This window comes from Amblyraja radiata, chromosome 8 (genome assembly GCF_010909765.2).
Source record: "Amblyraja radiata isolate CabotCenter1 chromosome 8, sAmbRad1.1.pri, whole genome shotgun sequence".
NCBI classification, from domain to species: domain Eukaryota; kingdom Metazoa; phylum Chordata; class Chondrichthyes; order Rajiformes; family Rajidae; genus Amblyraja; species Amblyraja radiata.
Window position 1 is genome coordinate 2,599,662 of NC_045963.1, and position 21,676 is coordinate 2,621,337.

Below are 21,676 nucleotides of genomic sequence, written 5' to 3' on the forward strand. Positions count from 1 at the left end.
ACAGGCCGTTCGGCCCAACTCGCCCACACAGGCCAACAATGTCCCAGCTACACAAGTCCCACTTGCCTGCGCTTGGTCCATATCCCTTCAAACCAGTCCTATCCATGTACCTGTCTGTTTCTTAAACAATGGGATAATTCCAGCCTCAACTATCTCCTCTGGCAGCTTGTTCCATACACCCGCCACCCTTTGTGTAAAAAAGTTACTCCTCGGATTCCTATTAAATCTTTTCCCCTTCATTTTGAACCTATGTCCTCTGGTCCTCGATTCCCATACTCTGGGCAAAAGACTCCGTGCATCTACCCAATCTATTCCTCTCATTATTTTGTATACTTCTAAAGGATCTCTCCTCATCCTCCTGCACTCTATGGAATAGAGACCCAGCCTATTCAACCTCTCCCTGTAGCTCACACAAGATCTAGTCCTGGCAACATTCTCGTAAATCTTTTCTGAACTCTTTCAAGCTTGACAATATCTATCCTATAACATGGTGCCCAAAACTGTGATTGTGATTGTAATACGTGATTTTAGATCTGCTTCTGTGACTAGCACGCAAATCGTCGCCTGAGTTGGGCACTATCTTGGGGCTGCTGTAACTCTCATTGCCCCTGGCCCTTAACTCCAAGAAGACCAAGGAGCTCATTGTAGACTTCAGGAAGTCTAGGGGCGGCACGCACACCCCCATCCACATCAACGGGACGGAGGTGGAACGTGTTTCCAGCTTCAGGTTTCTGGGGGTCAACATCTCCGATGACCTCTCTTGGACCCACAATACCTCAACTCTGGTCAAGAAGGCTCACCAGCGTCTCTTCTTCCTGAGGAGACTGAAGAAGGTCCATCTGTCTCCTCAGATCCTGGTGAACTTCTACCGCTGCACCATCGAGAGCATCCTTACCAACTGTATCACAGTATGGTATGGCAACTGCTCTGTCTCCGACCGGAAAGCACTGCAGAGGGTGGTGAAAATTGCCCAACGCATCACCAGTTCCTCACTCCCCTCCATTGAGTCTGTCCAAAGCAAGCGTTGTCTGCGGGGGGCGCTCAGCATCGCCAAGGACTGCTCTCACCCCAACCATGGACTGTTTACCCTCCTACCATCCGGGAGGCGCTACAGGTCTCTCCGTTGCCGGACCAGCAGGTCCAGGAACAGCTTCTTCCCGGCAGCTGTCACTCTACTCAACAATGTACCTCGGTGACTGCCAATCACCCACCCCCCAGACACTCCTCCCACAGGAAAAATAAGTCTATGACTGTATGCATGTAAATGGATTTATTTATTGAAATCATATTCTATGTCGCTCTTCCAGGGAGATGCTAACTGCATTTCGTTGTCTCTGTACTGTACACTGACAATGACAATTAAAGTTGAATCTGAATCTGAATCTGAACTCAGGTTTAATCAGAGTAGTGCCTTCAGGAATGCTGAATTCCATGCAGACACCTATTATTGAACCTTTGGGCAGGAAATTTGTCCTCCTAACCTAGTTTGCCCTAGTTCTGACTCCAGTTCAAAGTGGTTGATTCTTGGATTGCTCTATGAAATAGCCCAGTAGGTCATTCAAACAAATTCGTGAGAAAATGTATTCAGGGATATGCCTTTTAAAAAGAAGAACTGGTGCAGAATAGTTGACATTGAGTCATGAGATTGTTTAACAGCTCATTCAGGTAATTGAGAGGCTGATGACAAGCAAGTTGTTTTAATGGTCTGCACAGGTTGTAACAAAAGGCATGTTAGGGCAGCAAGTGCATTCTGAACTTTTATGTAAAATATAAGCACTGAAATTCTTTTTTTCCCATTTGCAGTCAATTTCAGATGGAAATGTTTGGAGGATGGGTGGGAAAAGGGGAGTTTACTTTAGTTTAGTTTAGCGATACAGCACAGAAACAGGCCCTTTGGCCCACCGAGTCCGCACTGACCAGCGATCCCCGCACACCAACTCTACCCTACACACACTAGGAACAATTTACAATTTTTGCCACCAAGGTCAATTAACCTACAAGAAGGGTCTCAAACCGGAACGTCACCTGTTCCTTTTCTCCAGAGATGCTGTCTGACCCGCTGAGTTACTCCAGCTTTTTGTGTCTAACCTACAAACCTGTAGTGTGGGAGGAAACCAAAGATCTCGGAGAAAACCCACACGGTCACAGGGAGAACGTACATACTCTGCACAGACAGCACCCGTAGTCAGGATCGAACCCGGGTCTCTGGCGCTGTCAGGCAGCAACTCTACCGCTGCGCCACCGTGCCACCCATGGGTATTGGGGTGACAAGCAGCAAGTTCAGCACATGACCGAACCTTCTGATTGCAGAATTATGCATCATTGATGGTTTAATAATGTAATTCAATTATGTATTCATGAGAGATTTAGATATAGCTCTTAGGGCTAACGGAACCAAGGGATATGGGGAGAAAGCAGGAAAGGGGTACTGATTCTGGATGATCAGCCATGATCATATTGGATGGCAATGCTGGCTCGAAGGGCCGAATGGCCTACTCCTGCAACCATTTTCTATGCAATGGTTATTTGACTCCCCTTTAAGTTGAGCTATTGACTCAAAGGGGAAGCTCTATCTTCTGCCAATCTCGCTGAGATTTATTCATCGACAACTCCTCCTTCTCAACCTAGTTTATATTCTCAGCACAATATGTATCCCACATGTTAAATTTATACCCATCTGTGAGACAAGGCTATGGTTCTTCGATGTTTTTCATGTTCATGTTGATAAAGTTCTCAACTAACTTAAAGAAATGTTGTGGGAAGGCGAAACTTCACCTATTCCTTCTCTCCAGAGATGCTGCCTGTCCCGCTGAGTTACTCCAGCGTTTTGTGTCTACCTTAAAGAAATGTTGCTTTGCCATAACATCTTTTACAACCAAGTGGAATTCAGAACAACACAAATGCACTCACAACAAGAGAGGAAGATAATGGAGTCTGATTCGTGAGAGGAATAAATCGAGTAGATGCACAAGGTCTCTTGCCCAGAGTAGGTGATTCGAGAACCAGAGGACATAGGTTTAAGGTGAAGGGGTAAAGATTCAATAGGAATCCAAGGGGTAACTTTTTCACACAAAGAGTGGTGGGTGTACGGAACAAGCTGCCAGAGGAGTTGAGGCAGGGACTATTTAAGAAACAGACAGGTACTGTCCATGGATAGGACATGTTTGGAGGGATATGGACCAAACGCAGGCAGGTGGGACTAGAGCAGCTGGGTTGGCCGGTGTGGGCAAGTTGGGCCGAAGAACCTTTTTCCAAAATGTATCACTCTATGACTATGATTCACATTGATAAGGGACAGGCAAAACTTGGTATGGAGTGAGCTATGTATGAATATGAGGCGATGTCATCATCACAGGGAAGGATCATAAATTCAACAGTGAGCTTTGCATACTGTTCTGAATGCGTTTTAATGTTTCCGGTTGTCTATGAGAACATTATTTTCTTCAAAGATACAGAGAAGTACATAAAACTATATTGTTAATGTAATTATCAGTATTTGGAGTACACTTTACCCTTGTTATTACGGACCCCTTTAAGCATTTAGAATGCATTTAAGCATTTGAGCATTAAGAAAACATTTTATTGGGATGCATCACGATGTCAGTACACGCGACAATAAACTACAGTGAACTGAACTAACATGGATTTTGGTTACAGCAGACAGAGCACCACACAGTATCCTGACATCACTGTCTCTTAGAACATAGGCTGCTAGTTACAGGTCATAGAAGCAATTGCTTCGATCAGAACTGCAGATGCTGGTTTTACACCGAAGATAGACACAAAATGCTTCCTGATGGGCCGCACGGCCAGAAGGCTTCCCGACAGACTGGGAACTTCCTGGTTGTGGACTGGGAACGCGGCCGGATGCCTTTATCGAGGCGCCGCGGTCTTGATGCCTCTCGGATCGCCGCGTAGAAGCCCGGGTCGGGGCCCGGCCGGGGCCTCGCGGTTCAGACGGAGGAGCCGGGCCTCGCGGGTTGGTGTCCGGGTCGGGGAAGCGGACGACGGAGTCCGCGGCTGGGGCCCGGGTCGGCACCACGGAGGCGTGAAGTGGGGCGTGGACAGCGGTGAGGCCTCGGCGGTGGTGAAGCCTCGTGGCGGCGGAGATGCCTCGCTGGTCAACACATGGTCGATGAGAGCGTGGAGGGGGAGGGGAAGAACAATGGAGGACCTGGCGTGGGGGGAACCGCTGTGGGGGAGATGGGAGTGGGACAAAAGGAGGAGCCGGCGTGCTTTGTAACTTTGTCAGTGCTGTAGGTGGCCGCTATTTGTATACATTGTATGTGCAGGCAAGGAATCTCACTGTGCCTGGTCACATGTGACAATAAAGTATTCCTATTCCTATTCCTAAAGTAACTCAGTGGGACAGGCAGCATGTCTGGATATGTTTCTGGGTGAAGACTTCTTCAGTCAGCAGGAGAGTCTCGACCGAAACCATCACCCATTCCTTCCATCCAGAGATGCTGAGTCACTCCAGCATCTTATGTCTCACTCCAGCCTTTAGTATTTTCCGCTCGCAGTAACTAGAATACATTTTTAGCTGTTAAAAAGAACTTTGGACACCCAGCAGGTTCGGCAGCATCTTTGGAACGAGAAGCGTAGTCGACATTTAAGGTTGATGTCCTTTCACCCTGACCTCTGGCCAGGCAGTCGGTCAGTCATCATTTTTAATTTTTGTATTATACAAATACTTTTATTCAAAAATTAAAAATAAACATACCAATTAACATAATCAAAGACTGCCGATGTTGACAGTTTTACAAACAAGCGATCATCAAATTAATATAACGCCAACTTTATCAACAAAACACTCGACCTCCGGTGGTGACCAGCGTTCACAGAAGGCCTCCAGAGTCCCCGTGGACACCGCCCGTGTGTTCCCTCTCCAGGGACAAGCGGGCACGGTCGTAGGCCCGGAAAAGGGGCAGACGGTCGACCTCGGTGCCTGGACCTGCGAACGGCCATCTTGGTCAGGCCCAGGAACAATAGACAACAGACAATAGGTGCAGGAGTAGGCCATTCGGCCCTTCGAGCCAGCACCGCCATTCAATGTGATCATGGCTGATCATCCACAATCAGTACCCCGTTCCTGCCTTCTCCCCATATCCTCTGACTCTGCTATTTTTAAGAGCCCTATCTAGCTCTCACTTGAAAGCATCCAGAGAATCGGCCTCCACCACCCTCTGAGGCAGAGAATTCCACAGACTCACCACTCTCTGTGAGAAAAAGTGTTTCCTCGTCTCCGTTCTAAATGGCTTACCCCTTATTCTTAAACTGTGGCCCCTGGTTCTGGACTCCCTCCAACATCGGGAACATGTTTCCTGCCTCTAGCGTGTCCAAACCCTTAACAATCTTATATGTTTCAATGAGATCCCCTCTCACCTTCTAAACTCCAGAGTGTACAAGCCCAGCCGCTCCATTCTCTCAGCATATGACAGTCCCGCCATCCCGGGAATTAACCTTGTAAACCTACGCTGCCCTCCCTCAATAGCAAGAATGTCCTTCCTCAAATTAGGGGACCAAAACTGTACACAATACTCCAGGTGAGGTCTCACTAGGGCTCTGTACAACTGCAGAAGGACCTCTTTGCTCCTATACTCGACTGCTCTTGTTATAAAGGCCAACATGCCATTCGCTTTCTTCACTGCCTGCCGTACCTGCATGCTTACTTTCCTAGACTGATGTACAAGGACCCTCAGATCCCGTTGTACTTCCCCTTTTCCCAACTTGACGCCATTTAGATAGTAGAAAAGACGGACAGTGAAACCCCCTCCCCTCCCGAGGAGTCTCACTTGGAGCGGGACAGGGTTTCCTCAACCCGCCACACTGGACAAGGTGGTCTTCTTGGGCCGCTGTGGTGAGGGCACTCAGTGACGAGGCTCCAGCATTCTGATCTGCCAGAGCAGTGATGTCCATGGGGGAAAAGCCCTTAGTCAGTTACAGCAGGCAATCAGCAATAATGGACATCATTGCCCCCTCCCCCATGGTCCGTTATAACGAGGGTTTGCTGTGTAACGTTAAGTAACTTGGATGTTCTCAAGTTAATGTTAACCCTGCTATTTCAGTTCAGTTCAGTTCAGTTTTATTTGTCATATGTAGGTTAACACAGGGTCAACGATACAATGAAATGTGTTTGACAAGACAATGGGTCACCTCAGCAATGATATTACAAGGATAAAAATAAGGTAAGATAAGATAAGATAAAAGTGACATTGGTAGGTAAAAGACAATAATAAATAAAATAATCAACATATATGATGCGTTTATGAGTTCAGAAGCCTGATGGCCTGATGATAAAAACTGTTCTTAAGTCTGGTGGTACGTGCAGCCATGCTCCTGTATCGTCTGCCTGACGGTAACAAGGAGAACAGTCTGTGTGCTGGGTGGCTGTGGTCCTTGATGATGCTGTGTGCCTTCCGCAGGCACCGCCGGTGGAACATGTCCTGAATGGCCGGGGGACAGTTGCCAGTGATGTGCTGTGCCGCCTTCACCACTCTCTGTACTGATTTACGGCTGTGGGCAGAACAGTTCCCGTACCAGACTGTGATGCAGCCCGTCAGCAGACTCTCGATGGTGCAACTGTAGAGGTTTGTGAGGATGCTGGCAGCGTTCATGCCAAACTTCCTCAGTCTTCTCAGGAAAAAGAGCCGCTGGCGGGCTTTCTTCGTTATTGTGTCCATGTGCAGAGTCCAGGAGAGGTCCCCAGTGATGTGCACACCGAGGAACTTGAAGCTGCTGACCTTTCCAACCTCATCATCACCGATGTCTCTTGGATGGTGACCATCTTTTTTTGATTTTGGAATAAGTTATTGAGAAGCCATCCTTCTTTTTTGCGAAGATAGACACAAAAAGCTGGAGTACCTTAGCGGGTCATAGATACAGCGTGGAAACATGCCCTTCAGCCCAACTCGCCCACACCGGCCAACATGTCCCAGCTACACTAGTCCAACTTGACAGCGCTTGGTCCGTATCCCTCCAAACCTGTCCTATCCATGCACCTGTCTAACTGTTTCTTAAACGTTGGGATAGTCCCCGCCTCAACTACCTCCTCTGGCAGCTTGTTCCATTCACCCACCACCCTTTGTGTGAAAAAGTTACCCTTCAGATTCCTATTAAATTTTTTCCCCCTTCACCTTGAACCTATGTCCTCTGGTCGTCGATTCCCCTACTCTGGGCAAGGGACTGTGCATTACCCAATTTAATCCTCTCATGATTTTATACACTTTTATAGGATCACCCCTCATCCTCCTGCGCTCCAAGGAATAGAGACCCAGCCTACTCAACCTCTCCCTAAAGCTCAGACCCTCTAGTCCTGGCAACATCCTCGTAAATCTTCTCTGAACCCTTTCCAGCTGGACAATATCTTTCCTATAACATGGTGCCCAGAACTGAACACAATACTCTACATGCGGTTTCACCAACGTCTTATACAACTGCAACATGACCTCCCAACTTCCATACTCAATACTCTGACTGATGAAGGCCAATGTGCCAAAAGCCTTTTTGACCACCTTATCTACCTGCGACTTGATCTGCAAGGAACCATGTACCGGCACTCCTAGATCCCTCTGCTCTACAACACTCCCCAGAGGTCTACCATTCACTGTGTAGGTCCTGCCCATGTTAGACGTCCCAAAATGCACCGCCTCACATTTCTCTGTATTAAATACCATCAACCATTCCTCCGCCCACCTGGCCAATCGATCCAGATCCTGCTGCAATCTTTCACAACCATCTTCACTGTCTTCAAAACCACTCACTTTTGTATCATCAGCAAACTTGCTAATCTTGCCCTGTATGTTCTCATCCAAATCATTGATGTAGATGACAAACATTAACGGGCCCAGCACCGAACCCTGAGGCACACCATTAGTCACAGGCCTCCAGTCCAAGAAGCAACCTTCCCCACCATCACCCTCTGCTTCCATCCATTAAGCCAATTTACTATCCATTCAGCTATCTTTCCTTGGATCCCATGTGATCTAACCTTCAAGAGCAGCCTAGCATGCGGAACCTTGTTATTGCCTTACTGAAATGTATGTACACAACATCTACAACTCTGCCCTTATCGACCTTTTTGGTCACGTCTTCAAAAAGATCAATCAGATTTGTGAGACACGACCTCCCATGTACAAAACCATGCTGACTATCCCTAATCATTCCTAACCCATCCAAATCTCTGTATAACCTTTCCCTCACAATACTCTAGTAACTTTCCCACTACAGATGTCAGGCAGCATCTCTGGAGAAAAGGAATGGGTGACGTTTCGGGTTGAGACCCTTCTTCTGACTGGTTTTCTGTTCCTACAACGTGCTCTTAATCATATCGTTGATCAAGATACTCGCTCACACAATGCAACATTTTTAATTTTAGTACCAATAGGAACCAAATCTGAAATCCAATTGCTAAATATGTTCACATAGTCTCTGCCTGGCTCGTACATCTAGCTAATTAAGTTCCATCTTTTGCAAATGTACGACTTGAATGTGCACAGATGTTGCTGGACACAAAAAGCTGCCACAGCCAGACATAAAAACAGCTTATTTTCCATGAGTAGTAGCTCTACTCAAGAACCAAAAATCTGCAGCCTCCTTTTGCTCTGATATTTTATTTAATTCACATGTTTAAATGATAATGTTTTATTATTAATGTTTTATATGTCATTCCTAACTGTCACTGTATGTCATGTTGTCACTTGTGGGCAGAGCACCAAGGCAAATTCCTTGTATGTGAATATACTTGGCCAATAAATGTATTCATTCATTCATTCAATGACATCAAATGGCATGCAATACGTAAGAGGGCCACTCACACGGAAACAGTATCAAGATCTGTTTCTGCATTACAAAGGGTGTGAACCAATCCTGATTTTACTTTATACTTTAAACTTTAGAGATTGCGGAAATAAGCCCTTCGGCCCACCGAGTCTGTGCCGACCAGCGATTATCCCGTACACCCCATGCTAGAGACAATTTACAATTTTTACTGGAGCCAATTAACCTACAAACCAGTACTTCCTTGGAGCGTGGGAGGGAACCGGAGCGCCCGGGGAAAACCCACGCACGCGGTCACAGGGAGAACGTATAAACTCCGTACAGACAGCACCCGAGGTCAGGATTGAACCCAGGTCTCTGGCGCTGTAAGGCAGCAACTCTACCGCTGTGCCATTGTGCTGCCCTCCATTGTGGCCATTAAATTTGACAGCTCGATCTTCTTTCGTCACCATCCAGAACTCTGAATGAAAGATATCTTCATCATTGCTTGAGATGTTTTGCCAGTGATACTGAATCGATTAGCTGTGGTTATTAACCCACTCACCAGTGGGAAACTATTTTTTCTCTATGTACTTCACATAAATCTCATCATCAGGAGAACCTTCAAGCTGCCCCTTTAGTTTTCATTGTTCAATGGAGAACAACTGCCATTTCCAAACTCTTCTCATAAAGTGATCCTAATCCTGAGTAACATCCCGCTAAACCTCATTTCAGTTTCAATTTAGTTTATTGTCACGTGTACCGAGGTGCAGTGAAAAGCTTTTGTTGCGTGCTATCCAGCACTTAACCATCTGCACCTCTTATTAAATCCTTTGTATCTTTCCTTATATATAATGTCTTGAATTTCAGATGAGTCCTATATATATGATGTATAAAATACCCTGGTTTTTAAATGTTACCTATTAAAATGTATAATCGACCTTAAATCCATAAAAATGTGTCTAAAAGAAATGAGATACTGCTGTGTCTCACAAATACATAGCTCCCATCTGCTTCACCGGACTGTGACATTTAACCTACAGGTTTCTCAATACACTGGATGAACCGTTCAGCATCCTTGGGTAGGGTAAGGTGGATAGGGCTGCTTCCCAATCACCATCTCATGGTGCTCGGACATGGCATTTCATATGATGAGCGTTTGTCGGCACTGGGCCTGTACTCGCTGGAGTTTAGAAGAATGAGGGGGGGCCTCATTAAAACTTGCCGAATAGTGAAAGGCTTGGATAGAGTGGATGTGGAGAGGATGTTTCCACTAGTGGATGTTTCCATTAGTCTAGGACTAACCATAGCCTCAGAATTAAAGGATGTTCTTTTAGGAAGTAGATGAAGAGGATTTTCTTTAGTCAGAGGGTGGTGAATCTGTGGAATTATTTGCCACGGAAGGCTGTGGAGTCCAAGTCAATGAATATTTTTAAGGTAGAGATTGATAGATTCTTGATTAGTACGGGTGTCAGAGGCTATGGGGAGAAGGCAGGAGAATGGGGTTTGGAGGGAGAGATAGATTAGTCATGATTGAATGGCGGACTAGAGTTGATGGGATGAATGGCTTAATTCTGCTCCTGTCACTTATGATCTGATGATTTCTGCTGAGTTTCTGCTCCCTGAACCTGGAATATGTGGTAGTGAAGTGCTGCCATGTAACTTGTCAGGGGAATTCACTTTGGCTATAGTGGCAGCTGGCTACTGGGGGCGGCACAGTGGTAGAATTGCTGCCTTACAGCACTTGCAGCGCCAGAGACCCAGGTCCGATGCCGACTACGGGTACTGTCTGTACAGAGTTTGTACGTTCTCCCCGTGACCACGTGGGTTTTCTCCGAGATCTTTGGTTTCCTCCCACACTCCAAAGATGTACAGGTTTGTAGGTTAATTGGCTTAGTAAATGTAAAAATTGTCCTTAGTGTGTGTGCGGGATAGTGTTAGTGTGCAGGGATCACTGATGGGTACGTACTAGGTGGGCCGAAGGGCCTGTTTCCGTACGGTATCTCTGAACTAAACTAAACTAAACTACATCCCACTCTTACTGATGTAAAGGGGCCTGTCCCACTTGGGGCGACCTAATTCGCGAGTTCTGGTGAGTTTGCCCTCAACTCATACTCACATCATGGTCGACACAAGGTCGTAGAAGGTCTTTGTAACTCTCCTTCATGCTCGAGGGTAGTCCCCGTGTACTCGAGGCCTCAGCTAGGTCATGGCGTATTTTTCAACATGTTGAAAAATGCCCGCGAGTAAAAAAAAAGGTCGCCATGGAAAAAATCGATTCTTTTTTTACTCGTAGGTTTAGCCGTAGTAGGTCGGCATGTTAGTCGTAGGTAATCGAGGGTAGTCGAATGTAGTCGTAGATAGACTTCATCATAGTCGAAGGGAGGTCGAAGAAGATCGAAGGAGGTCGTCTTCACTCTCCACTATTCGGTGTCCAATTTTCCCGAAGTTAGTCGTAGCTAGTCTTCTACATAGTCGAAGGAGGTCTTCAACATGACATTTTTTCAAACTCTCCTAAACTCTTCTAAACTCGCCAATTAGGTCGCCCAAGTGGGACAGCCCCTTTAAGCTTGCATTGAATTAACCAAAGTTACCAATTGGTTTTGTTTCCAATAGCCTTGAATCAAAGTACTTCTACACGTTTAATCACAGCTGGAAACATGAACAATCAATCATAATCATACTTTATTAGTATAGTATGTTTTGCAACATACAAGGAATTTCATTTGCCAAGTTAGTCATACAAATAAATAGCAACAGAACATACAAAACACATTTTAACATAAACATCCACCACAGTGACTCCTCCACATTCCTCACTGTGATGGAAGACGAAAAAAAGTTCAATCTCTTCCCTTTGCTCTCCCGCGTTCGGGGCTTCGAACCCTCCGTTGATGGGACAATCTTGACTGCCGTAGCCAGTGGGGCGATCAGCTCCTGTATCGGGGGGATGTCAGCTCCCCCGTGCCGGCGATCGGACCCCAGGTCGGGATTGGTTGAGCCTCTGTATCGTTGGAGCTCCCGACCCGGCCTCTCCGGAGATTGCGAGCACACGTTGGTAAAGTCCGCAGGCCGCGGTTGGAGCGATCCCAGGCAAGGGATCGACTCCGATGTTAAGTCCACGCCCCGCGGTGGGGCCCAAGGTCAGTCCAAGGAGGCCTCCGGCTCCATCGATGGTAGGCCGCAGAGCGACCGGAGATGCGACCCGGGAAACAATCGCTTCTCCGGCAAGGTAAGAAACTGAATACAAATTTCCCCCGACCTCCACATAAAACAAACGGACAACATTTACACAAACTTATAAAACGCACAAAAATTGTTTTTAAAAAGACAAAAAACGTTCGGATACAGAACGTTATATGACACTGGGCCAAAGAAACAGCTGACATCCTATGTGCTTGCTGTGAGTCAGTGTATTTGTCCACATTCAAGGTCTCTGTGGTCAATCGAAATGAACATGCCAATGCCGTCACAGACTTCATCAGTAAATATGTGGAGGATTGCACAGTAAATAAGTCATTCTAGATGTTCTCCAAGTGAAAATCATGGATGAACTGTGAGATAGAAACATAGAAAATAGGTGCAGAATTAGGCCATTCGGCCCTTCGAGCCAGCATCGCCATTCGATATGGTCATGGCTTATCATCCAAAATCAGTACTCCGTTCCTGCTTTCTCCTCATATCCCTTGATTCTGTTAGACCCAAGAGCTAAACCAAACTCTCTTTTGAATGCACCTTGAGATGCACATCCTGGTCAACTCCAAATCTGTGACATTCAAGTCAGATGATCTTAATAGGAAATCTAGGATGACCTTCGCAAAGCCATCAGGAATGCCAAGAGAAATTCCTAAACAAGCTAGAGTCCAGAGTAATCCTGGTTTGTACATGGCAGATCATGTCTCATGAATATGATTGAGATTTTTGAGGAAGTAACTGAAAAGGTTGACGAGGGTAAAACGGCAGACTGTGATTATACGGACATCAGCAAGGCATTTGATGAGATTCCGCATGGCAGGATGCTGTGGAAGGTTATATCGCATGGGATCCAGGAAACTGGCTGACTGGATCGAGAATTGGGTGATGGTTGAAGATTGTTTTTCAGACTGGCGGCCTGTGACTAGTGTTGTGCCCTCAGGGATCAGTGCTGGGCCCATTGCTGTTTGTGGTTTATATCAACTATTTGGATAAGAATGTAGAAGGCATGATTTAAAAGTTTGCATATAACACCAAATGGGTGGTATTGTAGATGTTGAAGTGGTTATCGAAAATTACAGCAGGATCTAGATCAGTTAGACAAGTGGGCTGAGGAATGGTTAATGAGGTTTAATACAGATAAATGAAAGGTGGGAAGTCAAACCAGGGCAGGACCTTCACAGTGAATGGCAGTGTTATAGAGCAGAGGAATCTAGGAATGCAGGTACATAGTTCCTTGAAAATTGCATTACAGGTTGCTGGGTTGGTCATAGAAACATAGAAAATAGGTGCAGGAGGAGGCCATTCGGCCCCTTGAGCCAGCACCGCCATTCATTGTGATCATGGCTGATCGTCCCCAATCAATAACCCGTGCCTGCCTTCTCCCCATATCCCTTGATTCCACTAGCCCCTAGAGCTCTATCTATCTCTCTCTTAAATCCATCCAGTGATTTGGCCTCCACTGCCCTCTGTGGCAGGGAATTCCACAAATTCACAACTCTCTGGGTGAAAAAGCTTTTTCTCACCTCAGTCTTAAATGGCCTCCCCTTTATTCTAAGACTGTGGCCCCTGGTTCTGGACTCGCCCAACATTGGGAACATTTTTCCTGCATCTAGCTTGTCCAGTCCTTTTATAATTTTATATGTTTCTATTAGATTCCCCCTCATCCTTGTAAACTCCAGTGAATACAAGCCTAGTCTTTTCAATCTTCCCTCAAAAGACAGTCCCGCCATCCCAGGGATCAATCTCGTGAACCTACGCTGCACTGCCTCAATCACAAGGATGTCCTTCCTCAAATTAGGGTCAAAAAGTATTTTAGTATATTGACCTTCATCAGTGCGGGTATAGAGTATAGACGTTGGGTTGTTATGTCACAGTTGTACAAGATATTGGTGAGGTCACACTTGGAGTTGTACAAGATGTTGGTGAGGCCGCATTTGGAATATCATGTTCAGTTTTGGTCACCCTGCTTTAGGAAGGTTGTTGTTTAACTAGAAAGAGTATAGAGAAGATTTACAAGGATGTTGCCAGGTCTTGAGGGCCTGAGCTATGGGTAGAGGTTGGGCAGACTTGGACTTTATTTCTTGGAGCACAGGGGTGTTATCTTGTAGATCTGCATTAGATATTTGTCTCAACTATTGGAAGTAAGAACAGAAAATGCTGGGAAGGTTCAGCAGCGTCAGGCAGCATCTGTGGAAAGAGAATGAGTCAACCTTTCCCACCTGTGATCGATCCTTCTTCAGACTGGGAGTTTGCATCAAACATTGGAACTGGATGCCGGGTGTGCAAACAAGTTAGAATAACAGTGGATGATGGGGTAGAGGTACACTAATCACAAAGTGCAGTTAACTAGTTAAAGACATGCAAACTGCCAGATAAAGGTGTCAGTTTTTATACAAATGATCGTTGGTGAGAACCTGTACAAACAGATATAGAGGACAAAAGAACATGTTGTTAAAGGGTGGGGTAGAGAGAGAGTCATGGGACAAATTCGCACAACAAAGAAAGGTGAGAAAATGGTGGCAATGGCAATGAATTGTGTTCAGCTTGTGTTTACATATTATAATACACCGCCATCAATTCCAAATACAGAAACAGTTGCATATCTGTAATGTAATCCCTGTCCCACTGTACGAGGTAATTCACGAGTTCTCCCGAGTTTCCCCTTGATTCGAACTCGGAGAATGTCCGTAGCGGGTCCGTAGGAGTTCATGGATGTCTCGTGGCGGCTCGTACGAGTAAAAGGTAACAATTTTTTTCATCACAAGTATTTTTTAACTCGTGGACATTTTTTACAGTGTTGAAAAAACGTCACGAGTTTACCGGATTTCCCGAGTACCTACTGTTACTTGTATGGGCCACTATGAGACATCCACAAACTCCTACGAACCCGCTCGTTCTCCGAGTTCGAATCAGGGGAAAACTCGGGAGAACTCGTGAACTACCTCGTACAGTGGGACAGGGGTTTATCCAACTTCAATGTAAACTAAATGTGTAGATGGGAACTGCAGATGCTGGTTCACATCAAAGATAGACACAAAATGCTGGAGTAACTCAGTGGGACAGGCAGCATCTCTGTAGAGAAGGAACGGGTGATGTTTCGGGTTGAGACCCTTCTTCAGTGAGTCAGGGGAGGGGGAAACTGGAGATATGATCAACGTCTGCTTTGATCTGTCGTTTTCACACCTTGCCTTCCCTTATCTCTAACTTCCTCTCCCCTGACTCTCAGTCTGAAGAAGGGTCTCCACCCTAGACATCATGCATCCCTTCTCTCCAGAGATGCTAGCCCGTCCCGCTGAGGCTGAGAGAGTTGCTCCAGCATTTAGTGGACCGCCTGGCTGCCAGTGACGCTACAGACAGCGAGGGCGGGAGTAAAGTAGCTGAGTAAATGGGGAGCGCAGGTCCCACTGACAGACAGCGCAGAGCCACCAGTCAGCTTGCACACATGTGTTGGCTGCCCTGCCGACCGGCCTGCCTCGGCTCATTGTTGAGGAGGGACAAGTTTTTTTTTGGAGGGGCGAGAATGGGATAAAACTCCGCCGGTCCGGGGTGACTGAAGCACCGAGACACTGAGTGCAGATGTGAATGAGCCGCACATTGCAACAACCCCGGGCGGAGCAAGCGAAGGGCAGCGCGTCTCTCGTCGCCAAACACAAGAGCCTTCAAGTTTCTTTCGGCAGCTGGTAAGTTGGACACCAGCAGAGCTGTGCTCCACTCTTGCTGCTACTGTCTGCAGCTCCACTCTCCCTCCCCATGCAGTCTCTCCCTGACCCTCGGGAAGTTGTGTATTCGTGGGGGGTTGTGTTTCTCTCTTTCCACCAACTTTCCGAGCGTCCGCCCTTTGTCAGACAACTTGGACATCGGTGACTAATTAAAGGCAAACAGCGCTGCTGCTGCTGCCGCTGCCCGGAGCAGTATTGTTATTGTTGGAGGAGTGGAGACAAGGAGTGGATGGGGGAGAGGAGAGAGGGGGGAGAAGAATGAAGGGGAGAGGGGGAGATAGAGAAGGGGAGAGAGACAGAGAGAAAGGGAGACCGAGAAGGGGAGAGAGACAGAAGGGGGAGGGAGAGAGAGAAGGGGCAGAGAGAAAAAAGGGGAGGAGAGGAAGAAAGAGATGAGGGGAGAGAGAGAGAGAGAGAAGGGGAGAAGGAGGGGGGAGAGAGAAAGGAGAGAGGAGGGGGAAGAGAGAAGGGGAGAAGGAGGGGGGGAGAGAGAAAGGAGAGAGGAGGGGGAAGAGAGAAGGGGAGAAGAGCGAAAGAAGGGGAGGGAGGGAGAGAGATAGAGAGGGGGGAGGGAATAGTCTGTGAGATGTTGCTATGTTTCCTAGCCCCCCTCCCGGCACTGCAACCCGGGGAGTTTACCTTCAGGAGAGGCGGCTGTAGCTGGAGAAGCGGCGAGGGGCCGCGGTCACTGAGCCAGTATTTCCCACTCGCTGTGAGGATGTCTTGCCCAAACCACCGGGGGCTGACGACCCCCAGAGTTGTCCCCGTGTTTATAGTTTAATCCCGGTGCCGAGAAGTGTGTTGTTGAGAGGCGGAGAACCGTTCCTGGTGATCTGCGCTGTTTATTTCTCTAAGATCATTTGCCACGGGTTATTTGTGTGTGTGTGTGTGTGTGTGGTTCTTGGAATGCCTCGAATGAGTTTAGCTAACTTATTTTTTTGGTTGAATGGTTATGAATTTGCGAGATTAAGGAGAAAAAAAGAAGGCATGGCCCACGTTGAGCAGAGTCTGTGTGTGTCATACGGGATAGGATTAGGCCATTCGGCCCATCAAGTCTATTCCGTGTGTGTGTTTGAAGGTGGTGGACTGGACGGGTCTGAGCCACAGACAGTAATGTCTACTTTGAAGAAGTTATCCGACAAGATTTCGTAAGGTCATAAGTGATAGGAGTAGAATTTGGCCTTTCAGCCCATCAATCTACTCTGCTATTCAATCGCGGCTGATCTATCTCTTCCTCCTAACCCCATTCTTTTTCCTTCTCCCCGTAACCTCTGACACCTGTACTAAGCAATAATCTATCTATCTCTGCCTTAAAAATATGCATTGGCCTCCACAGCCTTCTGTGGCAAAGAATTCTCTGATTCTTGACTAAAGAAATCCCTCATCTCCTTCCTAAAGGAACGTCCTTTAATTCTAAAGGGCCTGTCCCACTGTACGAGCTAATTCGAGAGTTCTCCCGAGTTTCCCCTGATTCGAACTCTGAGAATTACGGTAATAGCCGCTCGTAGGTACTCGAGGCTCTCGTGGACATTTTTCAACATGTTGAAAAAACCTCCCGAGCTTACCGCATGTCCCGAGTACCTGCCGTTAGCATTACGAGCCGCTAAGAGACGTCCTGAGCTCCGAAGTACCCGCTACGTACGTTCTACGTGATTACCACGAGTTTGATTTTTTTTTTAAACTCGGGAGAGCTCTTGAATTAGCTCGTACAGTGGGACAGGACCTTAACTCAGCGGGACATGCAGCATCTCTGGATAGAAGGAATCGATGATGTTTTGGGTCGAGACCCTTCTTCAGACCTTTAGTGAACAGATTTCAGTGAAATTTATATTCATCAGTTATGAAGAATGTTTTAGAACGGGATATAGATATTGTTCTAAGATTCATTCCCAAAAGCAGAAAATTTGGATGAGTATGATTGAATTACCTCGTACAATGGTACAGGCCCTCAAGGCCTCTAGTCCTGATCTCCCACTAGTGGAAACATCCTCTCCACATCCAACTGCAGTTCTGCAGTTTTACTCTCCCCCCGACTAGTCTGAAGAAGGCTCTCTACCGGAAACATCACCCGTTCCTTCTTTCCAGGGATGCTGCCTGACCCGCTGTGTTACTCCAGCCTTTTGTGTCTATCTTCGGTTTAAACCAGCGTCTGCAGTTCCTCGTAATGACAGCGGTCTGCTTGGTGGATGTGTGAGAATAAATTCCTACTCAGAAGAACGTGGCAATATTTCAGGACACATTATTCCACTTAGATCTATATTACAGCCTTGGGTGGTGTAGGAAAGATTTAACTGCCGTTCTGTGTAGGGTTTTGTTTTAAGTGGCAGTCTGAAACTTTTTTGAAAAGATCAGAGTGGTTGTGACATTCTTTGTTGCAGATACATCCTTCCCCATGTTCTATTTTCAAACTCGTATGACTTCTTGAAACCTGCGCTTAAACTGTACGGGCACTGTCGATTGTGAGTGGTTTCCACATTTCAAAGTTTTCTGCCAAAAAAAATAGTGTGCTTAGAATGTTTTAATTTGATGTAATTTTTGCAGTTGTTGGGAACTCCAGTGCATCAGTCGAAGAATCATCTTTGTTCAGATGGTTCTTTTAACATGTTTGTATTTTCTTGAAGTTGTGAATAACGTTATGATTCACCGCAGTGCTTTGGACGAATAGGACTGTGTATTAGCTTAAAGTAATAACACCGACACACAGAGCCCGGAACATCAAGGAACAGATGAGTCTTGCCTAATTGATGATCAGGGAGTCTGTAAGCTGTTAATACCCTAAATTGTATAGGCCTGCATTCTGAGACAGACCTTTTGTTCTGTGGGTGACTGAAAATGGGATCTGAGTAGCTAGTTGGCATCCTGATTGCTTCTCTAAAGGAGAGAATAAATAGGTGTTGAGGCTTTTTCTAAACATCCCATATGGTGCAATATTGAAGCATATGGAGTGGGGAATTTTTGCATTATGCCGAAGTTGTGATATATTAACTGATCTGAAGGATTGATTTAGTCGCTTGGAACAGGAGTAGGCTATTTTGCACCACATCTCCTGCAGCCTGTTCCACCAAGATCGGGGTTGATGTGAAACATTTTTCTTGGCTATTGCAGCTCCTTACTCTTGTATATCATTTCTTTTAGATTTAATATAAATTAAAGTAACAGCCATCGATTTATTCCTTGTTAGTGATTTCCACATTTGTCCAAACCATTGTAAGAGAATGGTGTGAGAATTTCAGTCGACCCTGAACTCAACATTATCATGTCCTTGCTCTCTCCACCCCTTCCCTTCTTTGCAAAGTGGCCCATTTTAACAGTCTCTACTTCTGATCAGAAAGCCACCAATCTAAACCATTAACTTTGTTTCTCCCTTTCATTGCTGCCTGACCTCTGAGTCTTCCCAGCATGTTCTGTTTCGTCTTGTTTCTCCCCCTTTGTGTCTGCCTCAAATTTTAAAGCTTAGACCAATTGTCTTCGAAGTCCAGGTGTCACAATGCGATAATGTTAGAGCATTGCCTCACAGCGCCAGAGACTTGGGTTCAATCCTGACATTGATGGTTCAATGGATATTTGTTTTCATCTACGCAAATGAAACATTACTCAATGAATGTACGGTGACTGATTTGTCTTACCTTGTCGTAGCTTGGACGTGGTTGTCATAGATGGATTTCCTAATGGGTCGCCGGTTGTTAGTAGCTTGATGTTGACTAGGTGGTAGGTTGTTGTAGACATTGTCGTGGGGGGGGTTCCTGTCCCTGTTTTTTCGGCCACCTGCTACGACTATAACAGTCGCAGAAAATATTGCCTAAGTGGGATAGGCCCATAAGGGCCTGTTTCTGTGCTGTATCTGAAACCCCTTCATTCCACCAGAGAAAAATATGGTCCGATAGAAACAAGCCATCAACTTACTGATTTCCTAAGAGTTCAATCAAATCAGCCACAAACCTTTTAAATTCTAGAAAACATAAACCCTGTTAATTTAATCACACTGGTTCTAACAATTTTGACCCATTCTTTTGAATCGATGTTGCTCTCCTTCCAAGACCAATATATTCTTTCTAGGACTTAGTGCTGGTAACTCCAGCTGTGGTCTACAGTCCAGTGCAAAGAATGATCTGGTCAGAATCTCTGATTGTAAGTTTGTTGGCAAAAGATTAGATAGTGTGGCATGCTGCCTTACAGTGCCAGAGGCCCGGGTTCCATCCTGACTATGGGTGCTGTCTGTACGGTGTTTGCACGTTCCCCATGTGACCTGCGTGGATTTTCTCCGGGCTCCGTGATTTCCTCCCACACTCCAAAGACGTGCAGGTTTGTAGGTTAATTGGCTTGGTATAAATGTAAATTGTCCCTTGTGTGTGCAGGATGGTGTAAGTTTACGGGGATTACCTTTTGGTGTGGACTCGCTGGGCCGAAAGGCCTGTTTCTCCAAACAAAGCACAAAGGTTGGGTGAGGAAAACCTCACTTTTCACACCATCTGAATAGATTATCTGTTTATTTATGTATGTGTGTGTGTGTGTGTGTGTGTGTGTGTGTGTGTGTGTGTGTGTGTGTGTGTGGGGTGGGGGGGGGAAGGGGGGGGGGGGTGGTACTGATGGTAGTGATGTTAGAAGCTTACCTTATCGTACAGTTAGGGGAATAATCAGCAAATCATCTAATCTAAATAGTCAAGCAAGGTCCTATTTTTAACTGGAATGTAACATAAACCATCGACAATAAGTGCAGGAGTAGGCCATCACTTTGATCATAGCTGATCATCCACTATCAGTACCCCGTTCCTGCCTTCTCCCCATATAACCTGACTCCGCTATCTTTAAGAACTCTATCTAACTCTCTTGAAAGCATCCAGAGAATTGGCCTTGGGAGGCAGAGAATTCCACAGATTCACAACTCTCTGGGTGAAAAGGTTTTTCCTCATCTCCGTTCTAAATGGCCTACCCCTTTTTCTTAAACTGTGCCCCCTGGTTCTGGACTCCCCCCAACATCAGGAACATGTTTCCTGCCTCTAACATGTCCAATCTCTTAATAATCGTATATGTTTCAATAAGATTCCCTCATCCTTCTAAACTCCAGTGTACACAAGCCCAGTCGCTCCATTCTTTCAACATATGAAAGTCCCGCCATCCTGGGAATTAACCTTGTAAACCTACGCTGCACTCCCTCAATAGCAAGAATGTCCTTCCTCAAATTTGGAGACGAAAATTGCACTCACTAGGGCCTTGTACAACTGCAGAAGGACCTCTTTGCTCCTATACTCAACTCCTCTTGTTATGAAGGCCAAAATACCATTAGCTTCACTGCCTGCTGTACCTGCATGCTTACTTTGTGACTGATGAACAAGGACACCCAGATCTTGTTGTACTTCACCTTTTCCTAACTTGACACCATTCATAATCTGCCTTCCTGTTCTTGCCACCAAAGTGGATAACCTCACATTTATCCACATTAAACTGCATCTGCCCACTCACCCACCTGTCACCCTGCATCCTCATAGCATCTACTTCACAGTTCACACTGCTACCCAGCTTTGTGTCATCTGCAAATTTGCTAATGTTACTTTTAATCCCTTCATCTAAATCATTAATATATATTGTAAATAGCAGCCGTCCCAGCACCGAGCCTTGCAGTACTCCACTAGTCACTGCCTGCCATTCAGAAAGGGAACTGTTAATCCCTACTCTTTGTTTCCTGTCTGCCAACCAATTGTTTTTAATCCATGTCAGCACTCTACCCCCAACACCATGTGCCCTAATTTTGTCCACTTATCTCCTTTGTGGGACCTTATCAAATGCTTTCTGAAAGTCCAGGTACACTACATCCACTGGTCCTCCCTTGTCCATTTTCCTAGTTACATCCTCAAAAAATTCCAGAAGATTAGTCAAGCATGATTTCCCCTTCGTAAATCCAAGCTGAATCGGACCGATCCTGTTACTGCTATCCAAATGTGTGGCTATTTCATCTTTTATAATTGACTCCAGCATCTTCCCCACCACCGATGTCAGGCTAACTGGTC

At 46.1% G+C, this 21,676-nt stretch overlaps 1 protein-coding gene across 2 annotated transcripts in view; it reads left to right on the forward strand.

Moving 5' to 3' along the window:
* The first annotated feature begins 15,386 nt into the window (after positions 1-15,386).
* tiam2 (TIAM Rac1 associated GEF 2) overlaps positions 15,387-21,676 on the forward strand; it is a 276,975-nt gene continuing 270,685 nt past the window's right edge. The window contains exon 1 of one of the 2 annotated variants that reach the window (XM_033025042.1): positions 15,387-15,632. The gene's annotated coding sequence lies outside the window, so the exon portion shown is untranslated. The remainder of the gene's footprint in view (positions 15,633-21,676) is intronic. The other variant, XM_033025044.1, reaches the window with a different exon arrangement.